This window comes from Varanus komodoensis, unplaced genomic scaffold (assembly GCF_004798865.1).
Source record: "Varanus komodoensis strain SLA01 unplaced genomic scaffold, ASM479886v1 scaffold7_3, whole genome shotgun sequence".
In the NCBI taxonomy this organism is placed as follows: Eukaryota; Metazoa; Chordata; class Lepidosauria; order Squamata; family Varanidae; genus Varanus; species Varanus komodoensis.
Window position 1 is genome coordinate 18,809,323 of NW_025336480.1, and position 20,095 is coordinate 18,829,417.

The 20,095-nt window shown below is 41.2% G+C and overlaps 1 protein-coding gene across 3 annotated transcripts in view; it reads left to right on the forward strand.

Moving 5' to 3' along the window:
• Positions 1-20,095, forward strand: part of COMMD1 (copper metabolism domain containing 1) — a 97,677-nt gene that overhangs the window by 26,209 nt on the left and 51,373 nt on the right. The gene's annotated exons all lie outside the window — the stretch shown is intronic.

Sequence of the window (20,095 nt, forward strand, 5' to 3'; positions counted from 1 at the left end):
CAACAGGGCCATCGCCGTTATGACAGAGATAGGAGGCAGCGTTGACGGGACTGGCAAACCATTCCTCTGATCCCTTCCATACCCACCCCCCTCTCATCTGGGGACCGGCTGAGAAGCCAACTCCCCATTTGGGAGTCCATCACATCTGACCGGTGGGTATTATCCATCATACAGCACAGCTGTCAGATAGAATTCGACATCGTTCCTCCATCGAGTCTGATCCGGTTTACATCATGCTTGCTGGTATTGCTTGATGAAATACAACAACTTCTTCGTAAAGGAGCAATTCGTCAAGTAACTCTACATGACGGACTCCACGGATTCTACTCCAGATATTTTACATTCCCGAAATAAGATGGTGGCCTACGTCCGATTTTGGACTTACGTAATCTGAATCGATTTTATCATGACAAAAAAGTTTCGAATGACCACCCTTCAAAATATTTTGGCACTGCTAAGGAAAGAGGATTGGTTCACCTCATTGGACTTGAAGGACGCCTATTTCCATATTTTGATTCACCCCAGTTATAGGCGTTTCCTTTGCTTTGCTGTTGCACCCGATTTATACGAATTTATGGTTCTACCCTTCGGTCTGGCCACCGCTCCGAGAGTGTTCACCAAATGCATGGCCCCTGTCTGCGCTTTCCTACGCCTCCAAGGCATACAAGTTTACCCTTACCTTGATGACTGGCTTCTGGTGTCCCGGTCTAAGGAAGGACTCCTCACATCCATCCGTACAACCTGTGCCTTATTAGACGATCTGGGCCTATTCATTAATACTGAGAAATCTTCTCTTCTTCCGGTGCAGACGCTTACATTCACCGGAGCCCATTTGGATTCGACGCTGGAAAAAGCCTTCCTCCCTCAGGACAGACAACAGACTCTTGCTCGCCACATCCATCGAATGCGACGAGATGGGACGGTTCCAGCAAAGTCCATCCAGAGGCTTCTGGGACATATGGCTTCCTCCGTTGCTGTGGTGCCACACGCCAGACTTCAACTTTGTCCTTTACAACTATTTCTCAACAAGATGTTCCACCCACAGAGAGACCCACCGTCGAAGTTGCTTCGAATCCCATCCTCGGTGCTCCATTCTCTACTATGGTGGTCAGTCCCAGCCAATCTAACTGTTGGGGTTCCTTTCAGGCCCCGATGCCCATCGATAACCCTCGGTACCGACGCGTCTCTTCTGGGGTGGGGAGTGGTATGCTCCGGCCTATATACCTAGGGCACGTGGACTCATCAGGAATCCACGAATCATAGCAACTTCCTGGAGCTGTTGGCAGTATTCAAAGCCCTACGTTCTTTCGAGGATGTTCTCCAACATCAGGTTGTTCAGATAACGTCGGACAACATAGCCACCGTCTTTTATCTGAACAAACAAGGTGGAACGAAGTCCCCGATTTGAGACTGGTGCATTTCGAGAGACATTACACTAATGGCAGTCCATTTGGCTGGTACGGACAATGTGGAAGCGGACTTCCTCAGCAGACGCATGTTCATCTCTCACGAATGGGATCTAGATCCTCAGACACGCGACAATCTTTTTCATCACTGGGGGTTCCCCGACGTGGACTTGTTCGCCACCCAACAGAACAAGGTGTGCGATGCTTTCTGTTCGAGAGCAGGAATCGGGTATGGATCCCTAGGGGACACCTTCATGATCCCATGGAACAACCTGAACTTTTACGCCTTCCCGCCGATTCCTCTTGTGATGAGAGTAATAGCGAAGATAATATACGATCGGGCCACGGGGATACTGATTACCCCTTGGTGGCCACGCCAACATTGGTTTGCCATACTGCTTGACATCTCTCATGGGGAATACCTTCATCTTCCACTGCTTTCGTACCTCATAACTCAACAGGATGGTACGCTTCACCATCCAGATGTACTATCGTTGAACCTAACAATGTGGCGAATCCGATAGCTAACTTTGCTCCATCTGTATCAACGGCAACTTCAAGTGGTTCGAATCCTGCCTTCGAATCCACTGCGTTCAGGGCCTTCGAATCAGCTGGGGTCAGCACTGCTTCCTCTTTTGATCCTCCAGCACTGTCGGATCCGAGGATTGTTCCATCGAATACGACAACCTTTCATCCGGATATTCAACACATCCTTAATTCCACTTTAAAGCCATCTACGTGCAAGTCCTACAAGGCTAAATGGAGACGATTTTCCACCTTTGCCGAGTCTCGTTCGTTCTCTCCATTTACATCATCGATACATCAAATTCTTCAGTTCCTATTAGAACTGCACCACTCTGGACTGAAACCATTTTCAATTAAAGTGTATACAGCGGCAATCGCCTATCATCGTGGCATGGTGGACGGATCACCCATCTTCTCTCAACCTACTATTAAGAGGTTTCTTAAGGGTCTTTATAATCTCCATCCATCAATCAGGCCAGTAATGCCTACCTGGAGTCTCTCTGTTGTTTTGCAAGTGCTTACAAGAGCTCCTTTCGAACCATTGGCAACAGTCGATTTACATCTTGTTTCATGGGAGACTGCGTTTCTAGTGGCGGTTACCTCGGCCCGAAGGGCCAGTGAGCTCTGCGCTCTCCGCATAGACCCTCCTTACTTGAATTTTCACAGAGAAAAGGTCATCCTGTGGCTCAATCCATCCTTTCTTCCTAAGGTGTCCACACCTTTTCATATGGGACAAGATATTATCTTACCTGCCTTTTTTCCGTCTCCGTCGAGTCTGTTAGAAAGATCGTTGCACTCACTTGACGTTCGGCGCTGCTTAGCCTTCTACAGATCTAGGATGGAATCTATTCGGTGCTCAAATAGACTTTTTGTTCAATATTCTACCAGAGATCAAGGCGCTCCAGTCACTCCGCAGAGACTTTCTAAGTGGATAGTCCATACTATCCCTTTATCTTATCAACTGGCTAAGATTGACTTACCCACAGCTCCTCGAAGCCATTCAACTAGGGCTGTTGCTGCCTCATCTGCCTTCACATCAGGAGTCCCGATTGATGATGTATGTCAAGCTGCTACTTGGGCGAACCCTTGCACTTTCGCCAAACATTATCATTTAGACGTTTGGGCTTGACAAGATTGCTCCTTCGGCAGAGCCATTCTTTCATCTGTTCTTCGTTGAGGACACCTCCCCTCCTCCATTATGGTAAGCTTGTTAATCTACCCATATGTGTGATGCACAGAGGCCACGACGAAGAAAAGCAGGTTGCTTACCTGTAACTGATGTTCTTCGAGTGGCCATCTGTGCAGTCACACAACCCACCTGCTGGCCCCACTTGGTGTCGGTGAGTGGACATTTTCGTCGGTACCAAACGTTTCAATTTTTTCTTGGTACCGATATCGTTTACAGTAGGGATATTTTTTCCACATGGGGGCGTACGTTCAGTCGTCAAAGACTGAACAAAATGGCAGACGCTCCGCTCTTTATAAGCCATGGGGGAGGGGGAGCGGAGCTTTCCCGCCAAAAACTGTTAGCTTGTAATCTTCCGGCCAAAGGCACTGCGCAGGCTCAGCACCCATATGTGTGACTGCACAGATGGCCACTCGAAGAACATCAGTTACAGGTAAGCAACCTGCTTTTTTCAGCCTGGAGAAGAGGAGACTTCGAGGGGATCTATTTGTGACATATATGTACACAACGGGGTGTCACATGGAGGTGGTTAGAGACCTGTTCTTCCCTGCAGAGGCAGGTAGGACGTGCTCCAACAGAGCCAAGCTCAAGGAACCAAGGTTCAATTTGGATGCCAGGAAGTACTTCCTGACAGTTAGGACCCTAGGGTATGGAATGGGCTTCCACTGGAGGTGGTTGAAGCCCCATCGGTGAGGGTGTTCAAAGAGAGGCTAGACATACACATGGTAGGCATGTCATGAGTGGAGCCAACTGGAGCCGGGGGTCAGACTAGATGGCCCAGGAGGTCCCTTCTGACTCACTCAGTTTCTATCAACACAGTCCCAGTCTTCTCTTGAATACTTAGTGCCAGATACAGGCACTCAAAACTGCTCAACCACTGAATAGAACACCTCATCAGGATCGTGGAGCCCTTATAGATTATGGTTACTCTACTTCTCTATATGTCCCACTTTGTCCAGTCAGCTGTCAGTTATGCAAACCAGCTTGGCATATTGTTTTTGGATAAGAACAGAACTAATCAACACCTTTCCTTTAAGCAACCTGACATTTTTAGTACCACCTTCAAACAGAAGGGACTGCACATAAGGTGTGTCAAAAGGGAAGAGGGCACCTAGAAGTCTAACCTGCATTCTTCTCTTTTGACATCTCCCTGTCTTCATTTTCAGTTTTCATATTAAGGATTCCCTAATAAACTACTCAGGAATATCAAAGTTTCTAGGAACACAGTGTGAAAACTATTAGTACATAGTAACCACAAGCACTGCCAGCACATTCTGAAAGGGAGGGGAAGAAATATTTATACCATGTAAACTGTTATGAAATAAACCGTTTTCACTAAAGGTCTTGAGAATAATTCATATGACAAAAAGTTTTGACAAGATTAGGAATTATAAGAAGAAAATGTATTTTAGTTACCTTGGATTAATATAAAAGAAGGTAGTGGGTTTAAGAGACTTAACACTTTCAGAAACATAGATAAAATAGGAAATGGTTTAACTAAAATAGAGAGCACTGGATACTTTCTGTTCCATGCCAAGCATTCTGTTTAATGTTTACTTGACTTCAATAGTATAATAGGTACTTTTAAAAAAAACCTTAAAGCTCTAAAAAGAACACAGAGAAGACTGGCTGAATGCTTATTTCTATCCAAATTTTCCTTCAAGGAACTGAGAAGGTATATAAGCTACCCACATGAGTTTCAGAATCAAGTGAGGGTCTGAAATTCAGTTATAGCGAAAGTCACTACTAGTAACAAAAATTGTTTAAGGTGTAATTCCCACAGGACATTTTCTGATTCTAAAGATAATACTTATGTCAGAAGGTGATGCACTGTGAGTCAAATGCCTATTCTACAGCAGTGAGGGGGTTGCACATTTAGAAACCAGAGGATATAGTATAATGTACATGCAGTTTTTACACATGATGGGGTACATGGGAATACACATCTCTTTTTGGTGTACTTAGGTGGGAAGAATGTCATGTGAAATTGTCTTAAACACAAGGGGCAGGAGAGGAGAGAAGCTGGCAAAACAAGCAAAGGCTGGGATACAGTCAGGTTAAATGGTAGCAACAGAAAGTACACAGAAATATAGGAGTATTTTATATAATTAATGCCTTATAAAACAAATTATCTGGATGTTGTACAATCAAAAATACAATACAACAATAACATCAAAAACAGCATTAAAAAAAGAAAGAATACTAGTTCTTCCCATGTTAATCCAATCTGATCCATATCTCCCTTACTTTAGAAGGATCCCACTTTTGTTTAAAAAAGAGAGAAAAATAGATTGCTTTATAGCCTTGTCAAATGACAGGCTTAACAGCAGCAATTTATTAAAAGTATAAAATCTCCCAAGTAATTTTTTTTAGAAACTACTCACCCTGGTGACCAGGATAAATGTAATCTCTTGAGCTTTGTTCACCTTGGAAATAATATGTTAGAGGGAACAGTTACATAACTGGATAAAGGAAACTTAACAACAAAAACAAAATAATAAATAATGAAAGTACAAGGCTCACATAGGTCAAGCAGAAGTGGAATAAAACTGATCTAGTATACTGAACATGGTTTAAACACAGTGTAATGTATCAGTAAAACTCAAATTCTTTGGGCACCTAATGAGAAGGAAGGACTCACTGGAGAAGACCCTGATGCTGGGAATGATTACTGGTAATAGGAGAAGGGGATGGCAGAGGATGAGGTGGCTGGATGGAGTCACTGAAGCAGTTGGTGTGAGCTTGAGTGGACTTTAGGGGATGGTGGAGGATAGGAGAGCCTGGAGAAATGTTGTCCATGGGGTCATGATAGGTTGGACATCACTTCATGACTAACATAACATAACTGCATCAGTTGTTACTTTTTCCCCTGTGTTCTTTCTGTACTTCGAAAAAGAAAATTCATGTTAATAGTATACAGTTTTAAGCAAGACAATGATTAATATTTTTGTTGCTGCTTTCCTCCCAGCAGCCATTTTACTCCCCAAATGGGAGTTGATGTATCTGAACCTAGCTGAGAGGTAATGAGTGTGGAAATAGATATAGCATCTTCATAGATTAGTTGTTGCTGGGAGAATCTACAATGTCTTTCACTCCTATGTCCCTGTTTTTTGCTCTTAAAACTGGGTCTTGATCCCCTGCTTTAATTGAGAAATTCAATTAGGTCTTTAATTAAGGGATTCAGTTGGGTCTGAGCTAGGCATGTTACCATGTCTAGTTCAAACCCAGCTTTGGTTCTTATGCTGGCCAACCTTGTGATGTCATGTGGTATTCCAAAATGTTTTAGGAGTCTCGGATTGTAACTGTATGCTTTTACTTGGACATTAGTCCTATTCTGTATGATGAGGGTTACTTTCAGGTAAGTGCATATCTATTGGAAGTTGCGAAATATTATGGCCATCTTTCCTGCTTCCATGTATTACTTTTGTGTTGCTTATTTCTTCAACCAGGCATCTTATTCTCTTCATCCAGCCACTCATTTCTTTTCCTCCTTGCTGTGCCTTCCCTGCTGTGCCTTCCTTGCTACTTTTCTTTCCAAGATCTTGGTAGGCTTCAGAAATATGAAAGGGTTCCATGCACCATTCTGTGCTTTTTCCAAAGCTTGTTGAAGGAATATAAGGTCAGCATGTCCTGGACTGGCAGCCCATTTTTTTCCTCACCATTAGAAAGATCCAGAGATTTTGTTGTGTGTGTGAAAATTTTCTGTGACAGAGCCAATGTACTTTAAAACTTATTTGTGAACTAACACAGTATAAAGCAATCACAGCAATAGAGGGAAAGCTGGGAACTTTGTGGTCCTTTTTAGGGATTCAATTTTGCTGTTGAAATCACAGAGTTAGAATCAGACAGCTGGGCCACACATTTCCCACCACTGTGCAGCATAAACAATACCAAATACATCATGGATGGGACTTAATGATCATGTGTGTATGATCACAGAGGAAAATAAGCCATGATGGCTTACTTTTCCCTCATACGCTGGCCACAGGCTATCTAATGAACATAATTACCCTTGATGAATGCAGGTTGCTGTGATGTCCAAAGTCAGTTCTGGCTTGTGTTCGGGTTTCAAGGTTGTTTGTAAACTACCTGAGCCACTTACCTTCCCTGGGTTCAGACATCACAACAACCAGCATAATTACCAGTGATGGAAAGCTTGTACCTGCACATGTAGGGAGTGTGGCTTATTTTCTCTCTCTGATGGCGCAAACCATGCATTATATAGTCTGTCACTTGGCTGGCTGTCTTTCATGTATCTGCTCTTCATGTGTTGTGTATTCTCTGGCATGGATTTGTTGATTGGTCTTTAGCCCTAGCATTGGTGCTTCCCATCTGTTAAATAGGTATAAGATACGTTTTAAATGCTTACATCCTCATTATTATGCACTATATATGTGTTTATTTATGACGATACGTATGTCTGCAGCTGTTTGAGTTTTCTGCTCTGATTGCACTTTCAGTTCATCCTTAGTATTTGTGTAACCATTGAATTCTGAATTATGGCAGTGTGATTTGTAGTACCCTGCTAACTGTGGTATTGCTTGGAGGTAGGTAGTTGGAAGAGAGAGTTTAGTGAGCTCTTTTTCCTTAGCTGTCATTTTGTACTGGTCTCACCTAGTAGATTTTAGGGCTCTGGCTTTGTTTTCGTTTCTTCTCTCTGTGTGTAGGTTTCACAGACTCAGCCTGCCCACACCCCTGACGTGGAATTTAAAAGTGGGATAGCAAAACAGCTCTTGTGTTTAGGATTATGAAAAGCTGTGTACTTCAGGCCTTTACTTGGGCTTTACTCATGGGCTGTTAAATTTACTTTACCATCTGAGGCAAATAAACAGGGAACACTCCATATATTCTTTAGCAGTTGGGGAAAAAGTAATAGATCCAAAGAAAATTCAAAGTAGCTGTTATGAGGGAAAGCAAGAAGAGAATGTAACCACTTCCTGTCCACAGCTAGAAGACTTTTTCATTCCAATTTCTGCTTTATGCTCAAATTGCAGTCCTGTGTTAGGTCAGTCTCTCTCATTAGGTCTAATCAGTTTTCCTGTTTTTGACGTCTGCCCCATTCCCACATTTTTCAATTCTCTGTCATCACTTTTAACTCTTACCCAGATCATTCTTCAACTAAATGACATTTGTTAAAGAAGTGTTGAAGTATGTCTCATTATATATACACTGTAGCTGAAACATCTCTTGTTTGCCTGCTTTTTGCTCCTCTGACTAGAGTGAAAGCATTCTAAGGCCCAAAACAAACATTCTGCTTCCATATTTTCATGCAGTCTCCCAAATGGCAACAAACTTGCCAGTCACTTCATCTATTCACCCACTCTGTGTTCTTGAATATCCTGTGCAGCACCATGCAAAGACTTTTAAACACCAAGCATAAATATGTCTTCTTTCCTTATTTTCACCCCAGAAAGTAACCAAGTGCAATCACTGAGACTCTTACACATATGGTCTACCTTAGGCATATGCCTTTTTCTAATTCTCAAAGGACTTTTCCCATGTAGTACAAGACCACAGTGTTTGGTGTTCTTTGTTTTCATTTTGATTTCATACATTTCTCAAGAAGAATCTGAGTTTTCTGTAGAGGTGCTAAGTCTTGGGAAGCTGAAATAGCCTATAATTGAAGTATCCTCATTTTTATTTTTTAAGTATTTGTAAAATCATTGATATAATAAAATTGGAATTACAGATATAAATGCATCTGCAGGCTGGTATGTCCATAATGCAGTAATTTACAGACAAGTTCCATTAATCTGCTAAGTCTGTAGCACTTACCAAACGGTCTCGTCCCCCTGCCCCATTCTGCGACATCTAACACTTATATTTGTTATTCAGGAGTAGTTGACACTATTAGACTTCTCCAGAAATGTTTGCAAACATATGTAGGTGCTATTAATTACATAATCACAACAACTTTTAAATTTCCAAGTAGACAATGTATGAGAATATTGCCCAACCTGGTACCATCCAGATGATTTGTTCTGCAATTCCAAGTGTTCCTGTCTATTGAACATGCTGGCTCTAAGGAAATTCAAAGCCCAAAACATCTTGAGGGCACAAGTTTGTGGAAGACTGCTCTAGGAAGCTAATTAATATTAGCTGGGTGTTAAATCAGCATTAGCCATACTTAAGAATTCTGATACAAACTTACCAGAACTTCATCTTTTGGACCAATGGATCAGAGGTTCATTATCCACTAAATATTTTTTTAAATCACAATGTATATTTTGAGGGAACACGTATGTATGTACACTGTTTATGATTTATAGGACAGCATACCTGCCGTGTTTTTGCAAAATGTACAATTTCTATTTTGAATTCTGTGTACAGATACATGTTCAACTATTTTTGTATGTTAAATAGGCTATAACTTAGCAACCTCTTCTTAAGATGAAATAAGGTTTGGAAAGATGGATCTGTTTTCCAAGGGAACAAGCATGTATGGACTAGATACAGCTGTGAAATATTTCCTTAAATTTGCACTGAATGACACATACTTTCCTTTGGTGCTCCTACAGTCAGCTTTTTACACATTTATCCACCCATGCAGTAGATTTCGTTGGATTTTTCTTCAAACTAGATCTTTGAAGAAGTAGATTTATCAACATCTTAACAAATACATGTATTCACTCAGAGGAAAAAACAATTGTCCTTTAATTGAGTATATAAATAGATGTAGGATTTCATTCAGGGATAAGTTAATAAAAAATCTGCAGAATTTAACAATTTAAATATTGTAAATTTTGTGGAGAACTTTGGAGAGATGTGCCACTATTCAGTAGAAGGATTTCCAAGAATTCAGCTGATATTCTTGAGTGACATTGTCAGGAAAAAAGGAAAAACTATTATTTTCTTTAGAGAACAAAGAATGAGTAAATAAAATTGGGCTACAGATTTGACATAACCAGATACTAAGTGCAGCTAAATTGCAGGTTCACATAGGTTTAGATATATGACACCAGGATATTCAGGAGAAAAGTTCTAGCTAGTCCTATGCTGACATATTTATTTTCTATGTGGAGGGAATTTTTTTTTTTTTTTTTTGTGAGATGGAAGAATATTCTGTTATCTGAGTCCAGAAAAGTGTGAACAGAAAAAACACACCATTAAGAAATCTTTTCCACATACAGGTTTGAATTCATCAGTTGTACATTTCTAATTTGAAAGCATACATAAGCCTTCTGATGTAGTTCTGAAATGGCATTTTCAGGGAAAGGAAGGGTGATTGTTTCACATAATGCATTTTAATTAACGGCAATACTTAGTTCAGTTCCCATCCATGTATATGTATATATAAGCCCATGTCTTCCTAAAGCAGTTTATGTGAACCTTGGCAACTATCTTAAAGTGGGAAACTCAGGTGAGATAGATCTTGCAGCTAGTTTTCCAGGTGTAGAGAATCTGTTTCACTTAATGTTTCTCAGTATGTGCGAGCCTTTACCTGCATGCTGGATTGGCATGACACAGGCTGCCCCTTCTGCATGAATTGTCTTGCCTCTCTATTCATTTTGCCTAAAACACATCAGAAATCCTTCTCTTTATGAAGATAAGCCTTTGAGTGCCATATTACATTAACTATGTCTAGAACCTGAGGGTTTGTTTTAATTTTGCTCCATTTTCTACTTTTTACCCAACCCCTAGTATATTTGGATTTGGCAAGACATCCAGCATGGCACAAACCGACTTCAGTTTGTGCAGTGGGAATTCCCCTCCCCTTCCTACCCCTGCATCTCCCACAAATCTGCTTTGAAGGATTGCCCAACCCTCCATAGCAGATTCCACCTGTGTGCAGAAGGTTGCAGTGTGGTGGGGATATCTATTCCTCCAGCAGTCTGCCGATATAGAGCATACTTCACCTGGCTTCCTCTTCATGTTAAGAGATTACAAAGTAAATATTTATTTATATTTTGTTCATTTGTTTATATAATTTTATTTAAATATTTTATTATAAGACTTTAAATTTTCAAAACTTGTGAATTTGTGAATCGTATGTACATATACTACATGTGAGAAATTATAAATTGCTATTTTAAAAGTTTAATCCAGAGAAAGAGAGAGAGAGAGGAGGCAGCATTGAGAGAAATCTACACACTATTGATGACACTTATCCCATGAACAGCTAGCAGACTCTTCAGACCAGAGCATGTACAAGATGGAAGACACACGCATACAGTGTTCTTATTATTTGTATATGAGCTGGCAACATGTAGGTAGTTCAGATCCATCTAGCTTATAAGACTATTTATTTATATTTCCATTTCTATGCCACCAATTACTTTAAAAAGTCCCCAGGTGGCTTACAAAATCATAAAATACATTTTTAAATATAAAACAATTTAAAATTTCAAAACCCTTTAAAATGGGATGGGAGTCAGGATCAATTAAATTAGATATTAAAAATATTGAAATAGGTACTTTGGTTTTTGCCTGGCACCGAAATGAAAATAGTGATGGCACCTGGAGGATTTCCCTTGAGAGTTTACTCCAGAGGTTGAGAGGAGCTACTGAGAAGGTCCTTTTTCTAGTCGCCATGCCCCTTAGCTTTTTGAGGGGTGGCTCCTGTGGAAGGGCCTCCTGTTCTGATCTAAGGGGTCAGACAGGCTCCTATGGGTGAAGGTGGTCCCTTAGGTAACCAGGTCCTAAGCCATTTAGGACTTAATGAACAAAGAAAACAGAAAGTACAAATACTTCTTCTAATGGGAACACATCATCTGTTAAGGAGCATAGTAGTTAGAGTGGGGACCCAAGAGATCCAGGTCACTGGGTGACTTTGGTACAGTCACTCACACTCAGCCTAACTTACCTCATAGGGTTCTTGTTCTGAGAATACAATGGAGTGAAGGAGGAGGATGTAACATGCTTTGATTTCCTTGCAAGAGGAAGAAAGGTGAGATACAAATGCAATGCAGTGATAACACTGTATTGGGTCTGCTCAACTCATGTGGAAGTTGCCTAAAAAATCATTTACTTTGGGAAGTCCAGTATAAAGCAACAGATGGTGAGGTCCCAGGTGAAGACAAGCACTAGTACATTCCACAGATCCCAGAGCTCTTTCTCATTTCTTGCCTTTTTCATTTGTTGCCTGTTTTTGACAACTTCTGTTATCAATTCCTTCTATTTACCTAACCTCCTGATTGGGTTTCACTTGTTTTAGGTGAACTGGTTGAGGCTATAACCCCACAAAGCTGGACCAACTGCTTTACCCACAGATCTTTATGCAAAATACCAAACAGTAAACAAAACCCTTTTCAGTGCCTTTGTGTTTAGTAATAGATAACCTTCTTAACACAGCAACAGAACACAGGTAATGGGACCCCTTCCATAATGGACATGCAAGTATTCTTACATTAATAAGGCAAATACAAGTTCTCAGTGTGAGAGCATAACCCAAAGAGTGTTGGCTATTGGACATTACATAATTCTTTTCCATGCTCTAGTTCAGTTATTCTAGTAGGCTTGTCAGCTGCCAGAGTATAGCTCCCCAACTGTGGGATTAGTCTTATATTGCAAAATTGCTTGAAGGACAAAATCTAAAAATGATTCACTGCTAATAGCATAGAGCAGGGGAATCCCTGCCCACTGGACCACAGTTTTTCCAAGGTTTTTCAGTTTTTAAAGCCCCAGATGGCCTAGAAACTTGGTGTCTAAGGGCCTGCCTGTTTCATTGTGATGCTGCCTAGATATTGAGATCTGTGGGAGAAGCCCTTTTGAGGGCACCATTGCCCATAGAGGCTAGTTTGTCAGGTATGTGTGAAAGGGCTTTGGACCTACAGTAGGGAAAATGATCATCCAAGAACTACAGTTGACCCCAACTCTCTTGGCCTTCAGAATGGGTGTGAAGGTGCATCTTTCCAATATAGACTTTAAAAAAATGTTGTTTAAATGTTTTTAATGTAATAGTGTTTGTTCCCCCTCTTGGATGCACAACTTAAGGAGATGAGGGGATTTGAGAGTGTCAGAGAAGGCAAGAACAATGCTGTCAGGAGGTTAGAACATCTCACTGGGCTGGTCACGTAGCAGGCTCACAAAAGGCAGAATGGTCAAAGCAGAGACCTCAAACTAAGATGCATCCAACCTTTTCAGGAGAAATGATTGCATGAGCAGGAGAGAATGGATATCTGTAGTTGTGATGGGGGCAAAGAAACTTCTGAAAGGGAGCAACTGGACAGCAGCAGGAGCTGAAAAGACTGACTGACTGAGAGAGAATATTTCACAGACAACAGCAATGATGTTCAAACTAACTCTGGTTAGTAGGCAAAAAGCAAATCAAAAGATGACAGAAACAAAAGAAGGAAATAATAGACAAAAGAACTTGATAAGAGAGTGAAAGGATAACAGACTCCTTGAGAGAAGAATGCTATTAGGAAAAGTGTGCAGTATTAGAAAGCAAAGTGAAAACTGCTCTGAAAGCACTTGGAAGGAACAAACCACCCACAGTAGACAGGATACTAATGGAACTATTCCAACTGCAGAGACTGAGTTGGTCCAAATCCTTATAAGAACATGCCAGAAATTATGGAAAACAAGCCAATGGCCCTCAGACTAGAAGTGTTCAATATGCATTCTAATCTCCAAGAAAGGAGATGCAAAACAATGCAGCAGCCATGGGACCATTGCACTCATCCCCCACATAAGCAAAGTGATACTCAAGGTATTGCAGCAAAGAATATTACCATATATGGATTTGACCTGGACTCCAAAATGGAAGGGGCACTTGAGATCGTACTGCAAATATATGGCTATTGATGTGCACCAAAGAATTTCAAAAGAGGAACACTCTGTGCTTTATAGACTACAGCAAAGTTTTTGTGGATCGCAGAAACTGTGGATGGTTCTGAAAAAAATGGTTGTGTCTCAGCACTTGTTTATCCTGATGGGTTAGCTGTACTGTGAACAAGATTCTTCCATTAGGACAGAAAATGGAGAAACAGAATGGTTTCCTGTAGGGAAAGGCATCAGAAGGGAGTTTATTTTATATCCCTAGGTCAGGGGTCAGCAACCCACAGCTTCGAAGCCACATATGACTCTTTCATCCCTCTGCTGCAGCTCCCTGTCGCTCAAAATATGTGTCACAACCGTCAATGTGCAACACCCGCCGGCACGCGATTTATTGAGCTTTTTGACCCCTGGTAGGCCAACCATGGATAAATCCAAGAAAAGAAAATTTCAGAAGAAAACATAACGTTTAATGGTACGTGGGCAGATTCATTTGCTTTCACTGCTGACGAGACTGGTTTACCAGTCTGCTTAATATGTGGTGAGAAATTGGCAAAGAACAAAAAGTGAAATGTTGCAAGACATTTCCAGAATAAACACACAGCCTTTGCTGAAAAATATCCAGATGGAGATGTGAGAAAAAAAGTCATTTCGGAACTGATGCGGAAGGTTGCTCTGAGCAAAAATCATTTCAAGAAGTGGATCAAGTCTGCAAATGCAACTACATGTGCTAGTTTTGTGGCCGCTCAGGAAATAGTCAGGCATGGAAAGCCATTCACAGATGGAGATTATATAAAAGGATCTTTTCTTGACTTCATAAATGCAACACACTATAGTTTTTTTATACATAGCCTAAAGGTAAAACACGATCTATGCAGTGTTATCTTCATTTTAGATGTCAAAAGGGTTTTGTGGCTCCCAGTATTTTCTTTTCTGTGGGAAATGGGTCCAAATGGCTCTTTGAGTGTTTAAGGTTGCCGACCCCTGCCCTAGGTATTCAATCCGTTTTTACAATGAATCTTAAGGAAACCAGGACTAGCATCAGAGGAAGGAGTGAAAATTGGTGGAAGACCCATAAAAAATTTAGGATATGCAGATGATGCCATATTAACTGGCAGAAAGAGTATTGAATTGAAACAATTCCTGAGGAAATTGACTGAAAAAAGTGCAAAAGCATAACTGCAACTGAATATTAAGAAAACAAAAATGACAACTACAAACTTTATAGTTTAGAACAAAGAAATTGAAACTGTGAAAGAATGTACATACTTTGGCTTAGTCATCGATTCAAAGGGAAATGGCAACCAAGAACTGGAAGAAGACTGAGAGCAGCAATGAAAGGTGAACAATGAAAGAACTAGAAAGGATAATCAGGTGTAAGGATGTCTCACTGGAGACCAAGGCCTAAATCATCCTTGCTGTTTTATTCCCAATCACTATGTTTGGATGAGAAAGCTGGACAGTGAAGAAAGTTGACAGGAAGAAAATTGATGCATTCAGAACCTGGTGCTGTAGGAGAGATTTGCACATATGCTGGACTGGCAGAAAGACAACAAGTGAGTTCTAGATCAAATCAAGCCAAAACTTTCCCTAGAAGCAAAAATGACAAAACTGTCATATTTTGGGCACATCATGAGAACTCACATCATGAGAAGACTCTCTGAAGAAGGCAATCATGCTACAGAAAGTTGAAGGCAGAAGAAGAAAAGGAAGAACAAATATGAAATAGATTGACACCATAAAGGCTTCGGCGAATGGGGCGGCATAAAAATGTTTTAATAAATAAATATTAAATAAAATTAATAAATAAATAAAGGAATTCACAGCCTTGAACTTAGAAGAGCTGAACAAGGCTGTTCTGAATAGGATATTTTGGAGTTCATAGGGTGGCTATAAGTCAGAGATGACTTGATGGCACATAAGAACCTCCCCTACCACAACAGTTTTTGCTCTTTTAGGAATTTATGGTAAATTTTACAGCACCAAGATAGCGTTTTTGGCAGATAAGACAGTTAATAACAAAGTGCATGCTTAACAGTAGCATTGCAAAATGTCTTGAATGAAGATTGGCATGCAGAAGCTAACAGAAACAGGCACAGCTGCTCTGTTTGTGTGCCATTTTACTGTCTTATTGTACAGTTTAATGTGGTGCTTGGCTCTTTTATGCATGTTAGTGAATTAATAGTGTTTCCTGGACATACGGAAGCCCATGTCTTGTCCGTGGATTGTTTTCTGATTATTACACAATTGTTCTGTGATTATTACACAGCATTGTGCATGTTTCTCTGAAGAGCTGAATTGCCTATTGCATTATGCATGTGGCAAATAGCTTGGCTCAGATCACTGCCTTGTCATGGCAAAGGGGCTTGCGTATCTCAATGAAGCTATGAGCTATGCTGTGCAAGATGGACAGGTCCAAGCAGAGAGCTCTGACAAAACGTGATCCACTGGAGAAGGAAATGGCAACCCACTCCAGTATCTTTGCCATGAAAACCCCAGGGACAGTACCAAAAGGCAAAAAGATATGACGCCGGAAGATGAGCCCCTCAGGTCGGAAGGTGTCTAATATGTTATTGGGAAAAAGCAGAGGGCTAGTTCTAGTAGCACCAGAAAAAATGAAGCAACTGGGTCAAAGCCAAAAGGACACTCAGTTGCAGATGTATCTGGTGGTGAAAGGAAAGTCCGATGCTGCAAAGATCTATACTCCATAGGGACCTGGAATGTAAGATCCATGAATCAAGGCAAGCTGGACGTGGTCAAACAAGAGAGATGACAAGACTGAACATCGACATCTTAGGAATCAGTGAACTAAAATGGACAGGAATGGGTGAATTTAATTCAGATGACCATCAGGTATACTACTGCGGGCAAGAATCCCTCAGAAGAAATGGAGTAGCCCTCATAGACAATAAAAGAGTAGGAAAAGCAGTACTGGGATACAATCTTGAAAATGACAGAATGATCTCAGTTCGAATCCAAGGCAAACCATTCAACATCACAGTAGTCCAAGTCTATGCCCCAACCACTGGTGCTGAAGAGGCTGAAGTTGACCAGTTCTATGAAGGCCTACAACACCTTCTAGAATTAACACCAACAAATGATGTCCTTATCATTATGGGGGATTGGAATGCTAAAGTAGGAAGCCAAAAGATAACTGGAATAACAGGCAAGTTTGGCCTTGGAGTACAAAATGAAGCAGGGCACAGGCTGGTAGAATTTTGTCAAGAGAATATGAAGGTCATAGCAAACACTCTTTTCCAACAACCCAACCCAACTCTACACATGGACATCACCAGACAGTCAACACAGAAATCAGGTTGACTATGTGCTCTGCAGCCAAAGATGGAGAAGCTCTATACAGTCAGTAAAAACTAGACCAGGAGCTGACTGTGGCTCAGATCATGAGCTTCTCATTGCAAAATTTAGGCTTAAATTGAAGAAAGTAGGGAAAAGCACTGGCCACTCAGGTATGACCTATATCATATCCCTGATGAACATACAGTAGAGGTTACAAATAGATTTAAGGAATTAGATCTGATACACAGAGTGCCTGCAGAACTTTGGATGGAGGTTCAAAGAGGTAGCAACTAAAACCATCCCAAAGAAAAAGAAATGCAAGAAAGCAAAATGGCTGTCTGAGGAAGCTTTACAAATAACTGGGGAAAGAAGGGAAGTGAAAGGCAGGGGAGAAAGAGAAAGATACATCCAATTGAATGCAGAATTCCAGAGAATAGCTAGAAGAGAAAAGAATGCCTTCTTAAATGAACAGTGCAAAGAAATAGAAGAAAACAATAGAATAGGGAGGACCAGAGATCTCTTCAAGAAAATTGAAGATATGAAGGGAACGTTTCATGCAAAGATGGGCATGATAAAGGACCAAAATGGCAGGGACATAACAGAGGCAGAAGAGATTAAGAAGTGGTGGCAAAATTACACAGAGGAACTATACAAGAAAGAGCTTAACGTCCCTGATAACCACGATGGGGTTGTCACTGACCTCGAGCCAGACTTCCTGGAATGTGAAGTCAGACGGGCCTTAGGAAGTCTGAGCAACAACAAAGCTAGTGGAGGCGACAGTATTCCAGCTGAGCTATTCAAAATCCTAAAAGACAATGCAGTAAAAGTGCTACACGCAATATGCCAGCAAATTTGGAAAACTCAACAGTGGCCACAGGATTGGAAAAGGTCAGTTTCCATTCCAATCCCAAAGAAGGGCATTGCACTCATTTCACATGCTAGCAAAGTTATGCTTCAAATCCTACAAGCTAGGCTCCAGCAGTATGTGGACCGAGAACTATCAGAAGTACAGGCAGGATTTCAAAGAGGGAAAGGAACTAGAGATCAAATTGCCAACATAAGCTGGATCATGGAGAAAGCTAGGGAATTCCAGAAAAACATCTACTTCTGCTTCATTGACTATGCTAAAGCCTTTGATTGTGTGGATCACAACAAATTGTGGCAAGTTCTTAAAGAGATGGGAGTACCAGACCATCTTATTTGTCTCTTGAGAAACCTATATGCAGGTCAAAAAGCAACAGTGAGAACTGGACATGGAACCACTGATTGGTTCAAAATTGAGAAAGGAGTTTGGCAAGGCTGTATACTGTCGCCCTGCCTATTTAACTTATATGCAGAGCACATCATGAGAAAGGTGGGGCTAGATGAATCACCAGTTGGAATTAAGATTGCTGAGAGAAATATCAACAACCTCAGATATGCAGATAATACCACTCTAATGGCAGAAAGTGAAGAGGAACTAAAGAGCCTCTTGATGCGGGTGAAGGAAGAGAGTGTGTAGTTGGCTTGAAACTCAACATTAAGTAAACTAAGATCATGGCATCCGGTCCTCTCACTTCCTGGCAAGTAGATGGGGAAGAAATGGAGGTAGTGACAGATTTTATTTTCCTGGGCACCAAGATTACCGCAGATGGGGACTGCAGCCAATAAATTCAAAGATGCTTGCTCCTGAGGAGGAATGCTATGGCAAATCTAGACAGCATACTAAAAACCAGAGACATCACCCTGCCAACAAAAGTGCGTATAGTCAAGGCTATGGTTTTCCCAGTTGCAATGTGTGGCTGTGAAAGCTGGACCATAAGGAAGGCTGAGCGCTGAAGGATTGAGGCCTTTGAATTGTGGTGCTGGAGGAGACTCCTGCAAGTCCCTTGGACCGCAAGGCAATCAAACCGGTCAGTCCTAGAGGAGATCAACCCTGACTGCTCTTTAGAAGGCCAGATACTGAAGATGAAACTCAAATACTTTGGCCACCTAATAAGAAGGAAGGTCTCCCTGGAGAAGAGCCTAATGCTGGGAACAATAGATTGCAAAAGAAGAAGGGGACAGCAAAGGATGAGGTGGCTAGATGGGGTCACTGAAGCAGTTGGTGTGAGCTTAAGTCGACTCCGGGGGATGGTGGTGGACAGGAAGGCCTGGAGGAATGTGTCCATGGGGTTGCGATGGGTCGGATACAACTTCGCGGCTAACAACAACAATTTGTATATAATACCAAAGAGTTTCTTTTACAAGCTTAACTAGAAGCTGCAGGCAGACTAGAAACACTTGAGATGCCACCTTTCTTCTTCCCATTGCTCTGATCCTTGCAATTTCTGACACAGCTTTCTCCTCAGAAGCACAGAGGTAGGGAGGGGGAAATAGCACTAAAGTATTTCACATCATACAAGCTGTTGTATAGTCAGAGAAAAGCTCCTGTTATCCATGATCCTAATGAAAAGACGGTTTTAGGGCTGGATTTTTGTTTGGACCATGGAAAGCAGGACAATAATTCTACTTGCTTGCCAGCTAGAGGCCTGATTCCCCTCCCACCCTCAAGTGTTGGCTGTTTTGGTTTTTAAAAACAGTTGAGTTAAATGCAAATATTCATCTAATGTAATATGCAGGTTGGCCCTAAAGGAGGCCTGTTGTACAAATAATGTAATACATTTTGGCTCTAGAAAAGTTGATATGACCCATTTTTTCTTGCTTTGAGGTTCCCGGAATAGTGCATGTAGTACTTAAAATTCCTGCATGTTGCTAGTGTTTCCCATTAACCAGCTGCATTCCAGTGAAATACCACTGTGATGAAGCTAGTGGGTACTTGTCAGATATTTTCAGTAAATGTTAATTGCCAAGATTCTAATAAGATTCGGTGAAATATCTTGTCCTAGTTATGAATTTCATGTATTGTTGTTGCTTTAAATTTAGAAGAATGTCATTGTTTGCTTCATTTAAATGCAAAAAAAATTGGAGGAGTGATTGTGGATGT